This window comes from Dreissena polymorpha, chromosome 16 (genome assembly GCF_020536995.1).
Source record: "Dreissena polymorpha isolate Duluth1 chromosome 16, UMN_Dpol_1.0, whole genome shotgun sequence".
In the NCBI taxonomy this organism is placed as follows: domain Eukaryota; kingdom Metazoa; phylum Mollusca; class Bivalvia; order Myida; family Dreissenidae; genus Dreissena; species Dreissena polymorpha.
The window spans coordinates 38,504,307-38,512,292 of record NC_068370.1 but is presented as its reverse complement, the minus strand read 5'-3'; positions in this window follow the sequence as shown (position 1 = coordinate 38,512,292).

Sequence of the window (7,986 nt, the reverse complement as noted above, 5' to 3'; positions counted from 1 at the left end):
TGGTTTTATATTTGAACGGATATTTTATTTTAATTGGCCTTATGTTAACTTGGATGTTAAATAAACAATATAACCAGTCGGTTTTGATAAGGGATAATGATTTATTCTAAAAGAGCTACGATTTTAATTTTATCCTAATAATTGTATATCCGACAGTTCATTTAGAACTAATAACATAAAACAGAGCCATTTATGTAACATTTGGTCTTACTTAAACATTGTCAGATAACGAATCTTGCATTATATATACTCAGTTCATAGTCAAAGACAACCTCTTCCTTCTATGTTAAATACCATGCAATAATTTATTAGGTATGAATTGTTATTATTGACAACGTATTTCTCCAATGTTATTATTACAACTGTCAAGTACCTCGGACATATCATCAATAGCGTAATAACCTGTCATTGAGACATCAATACAGACACGCAAACAACACTTCTGTGACAGCTAAGTACATGTGTATTCTAATGTACAAACAAACGTTCTTTTCGGATGTCTATAATATCCTCCGTATGAACACTGCCCATATAGAAAGTGCATTCTTGGACTGATATTCTGTATCTGTGATCACAGTGAAAGCTGACAGCGTCCGATATTCATCGGAAAATGGAATAAGACACCCAGTCTCCTTCGTCTTTGCCGTGTTAACAGTGACAGTTACACTAAAAGGATTAAATTAGTTGTGATAATAAAAGATTGTTTCGTGTGTCTCAACGGAGTTTTCTACAAAACCTTTAGAGTCAGAAATCATGTTTATATTTTAACTAAAAAGTAAAAAGAATGAATTCGTATAACCATGATGCGGTGACGATGAATTAAGAAAACATAACGAACACATATGATGCAGATAATTATTTAGCATGTTTGTTGTGTCAACTTTAAATGTGAAAAAGATAGAAGTATTTACAGGTATATAAAAAGGAGGTTTTATAAAAGAGACGCCGAATGTATTTTACATCAATGTGTTTCACTTTAACAATTATATTTTACTTTAAACTATAACGCATTTGTAAAACAATACAAGTGTATATATTTGTAAGTGAACTTGCATTATTAATGTTATCATGGTTCATAAATTCAAAGTGATCTTACGTTGGACCGGATTAGAAGACGCCACTCCGGTTCATTTTAAGCCCGATGGCGGGAGATTCGAACTGTCAAATACAGTTAAACTCAGTAAAGATACGGACTATAGTCTAAATTTCACCTTGAAACCGTCGATCAGCATTGAGTAAGTTTAACATGTTGTCCCCAACGATTTTTTCTGATGCACGTATGTGATGGTTTTATTAAACACATTTACGAAAAGGTTTCAAACAACGATAAGAAGCTAACATGATACTTAACTATTAAACTAATACTATCATCATATTACTTCACCTGATAACCAAACGATGCCACAATGGACTTACAATTAAAGCGAAATAAATAACTTAAGTCCATGTATTTGTCATTCATTTTGAATTCATGCTAATAAGTTCGTTGCTATGAGTTTCAAATAAATATTGGGTGGTTACACACGCTTATAACAAAGTTCTGACTTGTTTATTGCAAGAACGCGACAAAGCTGCGGTTAATAACGTGCTGGTGTAACCGTGAACGCCGTGCGAATCTGTATGTCCTGAGATCGACGAATATGTACGTTTCATTCAAGTAGTTATTATTCAATACAAATATATTGGCAGATAAACAAAGATTAAAAACAAATACCCCGTATTTTAATGTCATTGAAACATATTTGCAATGCACAAACCATGAATACCAGTTATAACATAAATTGAATGTAAATTCCTAATATGTTACTTATTCAAATCGCAGTTACTCAATAGCCTAATTTATTATACATTATTCCAACGTATCATAATGCCTGTGCGGAATAGAGGACACTACTGCGGTTAATTTCAAAATGGTGAAAATCAATAAAGGTGCATATTAAAGTCTTAGCTCCACAATGAAGCGGCGATGTACATCGAATTATTTTTTCTAAAATGGCGCGAACGATTAGTTAAAAGCCAGTTTGAAGCATTACCAAGAGTAAAACGACATAGCATATTCATGACGTGGTCGTTTTGGTATGACATTGAGTTTAAGCACTAGTGTTAATTGAAAATAATCATGCACGCCACTAAAAGTCGTGAATTACGATCAATTACATCGTAGTCTCACCAACAATTTGCGTTTATTAAAAGTAAATTTCAACTCAATATGAGCTAAATACATAACAGTCACTATTATTTTTAATACAGTGCATGAATATATAATTGAAACAAAACTTGTTAATGGGTTGATTACGATTTTGTCATTTTCTATCATATTAATAACATGTTTGGGAACAAGCTTTCTCATTGATCAAGCTCTTTTACTAAACTGGCTAATCTTGAAAACCATAAAAATATCAACATGATTAAAATTCATCCAATTATATCTATAGTTTTTTACAATTCCGTGTTCAAGCTGCCGCAGCAACGATGAGTTATACTTATGTGATTATTATGTTAAACATTAATGGTTAAGTTATAAAGACTACAATTTAAATTCGAATACCGGAATATGTCAGATAACGATATTACTTGGCAAGCGCACATTTGCATTTTTGTTATTCTCTATAAAGTTAAACATGCGATGCGCAAATCAAGTATCAGATAATGTAGTTACCATGATTGTTGTTAAGAAAAGATCACCAATGTTTCTTGCATGTAGAGCTGTTGTTAATTAAGAGAGACTGGTTACTCCTTTGCCGAACCTGCAACCGATAGTTTGAAATGTAATACAGCAAGTGTTGAGATCGATATACATTAAAGTTTAATTAAAAGTAGTGTCTGTATAATACAAACACCGTGCATATCGATGGCAATTGTGGTATAATAAAGGTTAGGTTATATCTAATTTTCAAATAAGTGTATATTTGACGACTTATATTTCGTTTTGAAAATCAGCCTATGCTATCATAGATTGGCATGCTAGAACTGAAAAATAACTTTCTTTTATTGATTGAGCAAATTTGTTAAGCCTTCTCTTTCACCGACCAAGTTCGAACAGTAAATTTGCCATTGTCTTTGTTGTCATAAATTATGAGCATATTATCAGAGGAAAGTGTTTCACGTATTGATTGTATACATTTTACAAAAGCATGTTCTGGAATGCTTGATTTTAGTTGGCAACAGAAGTATATTGATTCTTCAATTCGATTCAATATTCTGAATAGTCGGATGCCTTCAATGAGGTATCCAATTAAAATCACGCACGTTTTCAATTTTCACTTGAGTGGGTTTTAGATGATACATTTTCACTGCATATTGAACAACACTGTCTCGACTAATTGTTCTATGTTATGCCGTTGGATGAAATACACCATAAAGGTGTGTTTATGCAAATGAGCATATAAAACAACATTAACTTTGTGTACGTTTTTGTAAGGAAAAAAATCACATTTACAATTTTGATGCAAGTAAAATTATTCCAAATTGTTTGTCATGCATTTTTAGTTTGTCATCTGTGCATAGTTATACTGAAACACGTGAATTCATTCAAATTCATTTAAACTATAGGATGTTGATGTAATTTCAATAACAATCAAAACATAAGTCATGCGAAAATGTTGATATACATTGATATATATATATAGGCAAATGTGAAGCTCTTATTGTTCAACGGATAGTTTTTGTATTGGCATGTCGTGATGCAAGCAATGATGCTGTTGTTGTTGTGGGTTGTTTTTTCATTAAAATAACGTTTAATTAACTACAAACTAAGGGTTCAGAATGATTACTTAAGTACTCCAATTCATATAAATATGGAACATTACACTAGCCATTGTTCCAAGAATTTGCATTCTTAGAGGTGATTGGAATGGATAATGTTTGACGCGAAATAGTGCAAGCCACAAAAGCCACATAGTATTTGAACTAGCATATTATTTCGTTTTCATATACACTCCCATACTTTAATTATTGGTATAGAACAAAGGGTTTCCTAATTTATATATGCAACAACAATATTATAGGCAGAATTAGAAGTCCGCATAGTGAGAAAATACTTGAAAACATTTTATATTTTCAGTTTATTTGGGAATAAACTTTCACGATGTAAAATCGAAAGTGCATCGCAAAAGTAGGTAATATAACGATATACACACTATAAATAACGCAAGTAGATTGATCTTTTTATATATAAATTATATACAATTCACTACGCATGCACACTTTGTTTGTTTTACCACGTGACGATGATAATCAATTTACTTGCGTTATTTATAGTTAACTGGTAGATACCTGGTACCTGTACTAAGTACAATTTTATTACCGAATGTATGCAAATATGAAAACTTAACAACAATTTGCAAGCAATGTTATATACCAGTCGTGATATTTTAATCAATATAAACTTATAATTGTAAAAAAATACGTTATTTCAGAACTTTTCTTTTTTGGTCATTCGTGGTTGACGGTACCTTTAATTTCTTGTGCCGATCCTTGACTTTTTCGGTACATGTATCAGTTGTCTACCTTCACTCAACTTACTATATGGTTGCTATCATTTTCAACATTTGATCATCTCCACGTGATTGACTTTATCAAACAAAGATTGTGTAGATGTTTGCTTTTTTGGGCATATTCTTATTGATGTATGAATCGTAAAATAGTTAACGAAAACTTTAATCTTAGCTGACTTACCTGCCCAACTCTTTTGGATATATTAAGGGAAACCAATGGCATTTTATTTGTATGTGTTTGGTGGATGAATTGTTTATTCGACAACGTACCATGAATTGTCAATTCAAAAACGTGATTTCATGTAAATGTACCGATAAATACCAAATCAACAACTGAGAAATTCAGATAAGCATCAAGTGTTTGCGTATTTTATATGCTAGAATGCAACATCCTTGCAAACACACAATTTGTTTTCAATCAACTCTAACATGTTTTGTGATCTGATTTGCGGTCGTGTAAAATCAAGCAAAGTCGACACACAATAGGATGTGAATAGTAGATTTCATATATGAGAAATTTCGTGTAAAATATATATACTTTTTCCTCGTGGCTTTTGCAAAATCATTTGTGAACGCGCAACATGGCTCATGGACACAGATGGTGATAGGAATTGTAGTTGAATCTGAAGCGGGATGGTACGTTGGTCATTTAATCGTTATGATTTGTTTAAAAATTATAGTTTGTTTGGACTTTTTATCGCTTCACATAATGTGTTTATTAAGACGTGGATAGTTGACCAATATTGATAAAATATATTACAAAGGAATAATCTGAGATTCTATCCGAAATGCTTTGTTTAAGTGATGAATTTTACTGCTAACAACACAATTGCAGAAAGTTTTAGCAGCCAAAGTCGCCGTGGTGAGCGAACTGTTTCAAAATATGTTGCTGTATCATTTAGTTAAAAATATGACACTTGAAGACCAAAATAGGGTCAAGCTTCATCTTTAAAGTGACTCTGGTCCCCAAAAAAAGTTAACTGTTTGCTATAAAAAAAGGACGGACGTTTAAATCTCAACCGAAAATTAAGTTAGTTTAAAGGCGTAAAGTCATTTGTCTATAAACTTACAGACGTTGTATTTGATAAAAGAGTACAAACGCATCAGTTTACGCATGTATTATTATGGTTAGTTTATATATCTTTACTATTGCGATCGACATTGTTTTATTTATGACGCAATCAGCACCTTTATTTACGAAAAGGTGTTTTACACGAATCAACGCAGCATTTCTATCTAAGAAAACTGCAAAGATCATCACAGTGAGTATTTAGTGTATCCGTCACTGAGGCATTGAAAACAATATCTGGGCTATACGGTTACGCAAATTTCCCCAAATGCGTCAAGAACATCGGCACAGACACTGACATATGTTAAAAAAATAGATGTTACGTTGTCCTTGGTAGACCCTACTATAACATAACAAGGTACAGCACGCATATGGGAGGCGAATGTATGTTATATTGATTTGCTCTGTTGAATTTTCACGCTAAAAGATGAAGAACTTCATAACAGATAATATGAATTGATTATATTTTCATAAATGAAACCAGTACATCCAGAACTATAAGAAGTTATGTTCTAAAAATATGCTAAATTTGAAAACACATCTATTGATAAATAAAGGCATAAAGACTTAAACAATGATATAACTAGAAAAATGAACCGGATCATGATGCATGTAGATTATTATACACTGAAGAGTTACATCAATGTTTTGTTAAGATCCCATCCGCTTGTTTTACATTGTTTAATTATAATGAAACATGTACATAATTTCAAAGTGACTTATATTCATTCGAATTGTTTCTTTTAAATGTTTTAGTAAATATAATTTACTCTTTTTAATCTAAAAAATACTGCTCAAAATATGTATTGACCTTGTTTATTCATTTTTTAAATTCGTTGCTCTCACAACCTTTCAATTGGGCGCATATTGCATCCTTTTTTTTGTCGCTTGCACGTTTTTAACACGACATTTTGCCTTATAGTATTAAGTGAATTGTTAATTGGCAACATTAGTTATATAATCCCTGATTTTTTAAAAGCAATCGGGTAATTATAATTGGCTTACAATTGACGCCATTCCAAAAATGATACAGAGCAAATCTGTGAAAATTATTTTTTTCCACCTACGGTCATTTAAACTGTATGATATTAAATCTATCAGGTTTATAACATGAACGATACAAAAATAACGCAAATTTTATGTTCTCTGACTTTGCTTTTATCTGCCAGGTTTTAGTACCATCATATTTAATTATGTGTCACCATATTAAAGTGATATTATGGGCATCTAACAGTTTATAGCTGTCTATCGCAACCGTTGTTTAGTTTTGGTGTGTTCACTTCATTTACACTTATATTTGTTAATGCAGCATCAACATACAAAAACAATATCCCTCAAAGAGAAAAATAATGCATTTGAATATCAACCGTACTTTTGTTTGACAACTGGTCATGCATGTTCGATGTGAACCTAAATTTAGTTTTAGTGCAGATTCGTTCTTATGACACAAAGACACAATTTTGTTTTACGGATCATTTCGGCTAAGGGGACTGGGTGAGTCACGTAAGATATCGAATATAAAATATATTTTTATAAACAACTGGTAGCAAGATGAGTTGCAGATAATTGGTCAGTAACTACATTTTAATTAACTCTTTTGACCTGTTAATTCTTTTCAGCTCTATTCAACAGTAAACAATGCCCATAATATCACTTTAACACAAATAAGTTGGATTGATACCGTCCGAAAGTGTCAATCAATTAATTACAGGGGAACAGTGTGTCCGAAAACACCATAGTGTTAAGGTTAGAACAGAGTGCATCCCCTATGTCACTACTAATCTAGTGTCAATTGATTATCTATAGCATAATCAAAATAATGATAACATAAAGTACATTCAACATAAGTTAATTTCTAAAATGAGAACAAATCTTGTCAGTATCTTTGAAAAACACACACAGAAAAGCCTAATAAACTAATACAAATGTAGACAAACATCTCATCAAATCAGATAAGCACATATTTTAAATGGCTTTGGCACTGGTATTTGGTTTGCATTTAACAGACAAGCAACGTCAGATGATCAGGATACTCTAAAGGCGGTCATCGGAAATCAATAATCACGATACATATTGGAAAGCACGATACAAAAGCATGCGTATGTTTATTAAGTATAGTTCGCCAGTGACAAGAACGTGAATAGTTGCACATCCACATGCAACATTCAAATGAATACTTAATAACGGTTCCGAAAAGATAAGCAACGTTTTGTGGCTTTCTTATACTGACAATCTTAAATTTGCGTGTGATATCACGAGATTCAATGATTGTGCTGGTCAACAGTGCTATTGCAGCTCTTAAAGCTGGCAAAATGAGATAAAGTGGTGCCATAAAAATAATTACTACATGTGTACAAAACCAATTGTTCACTGGATGTTTATTCTCCTGAGATAAGTGTTAATTAACAGTTGGATGTGTAA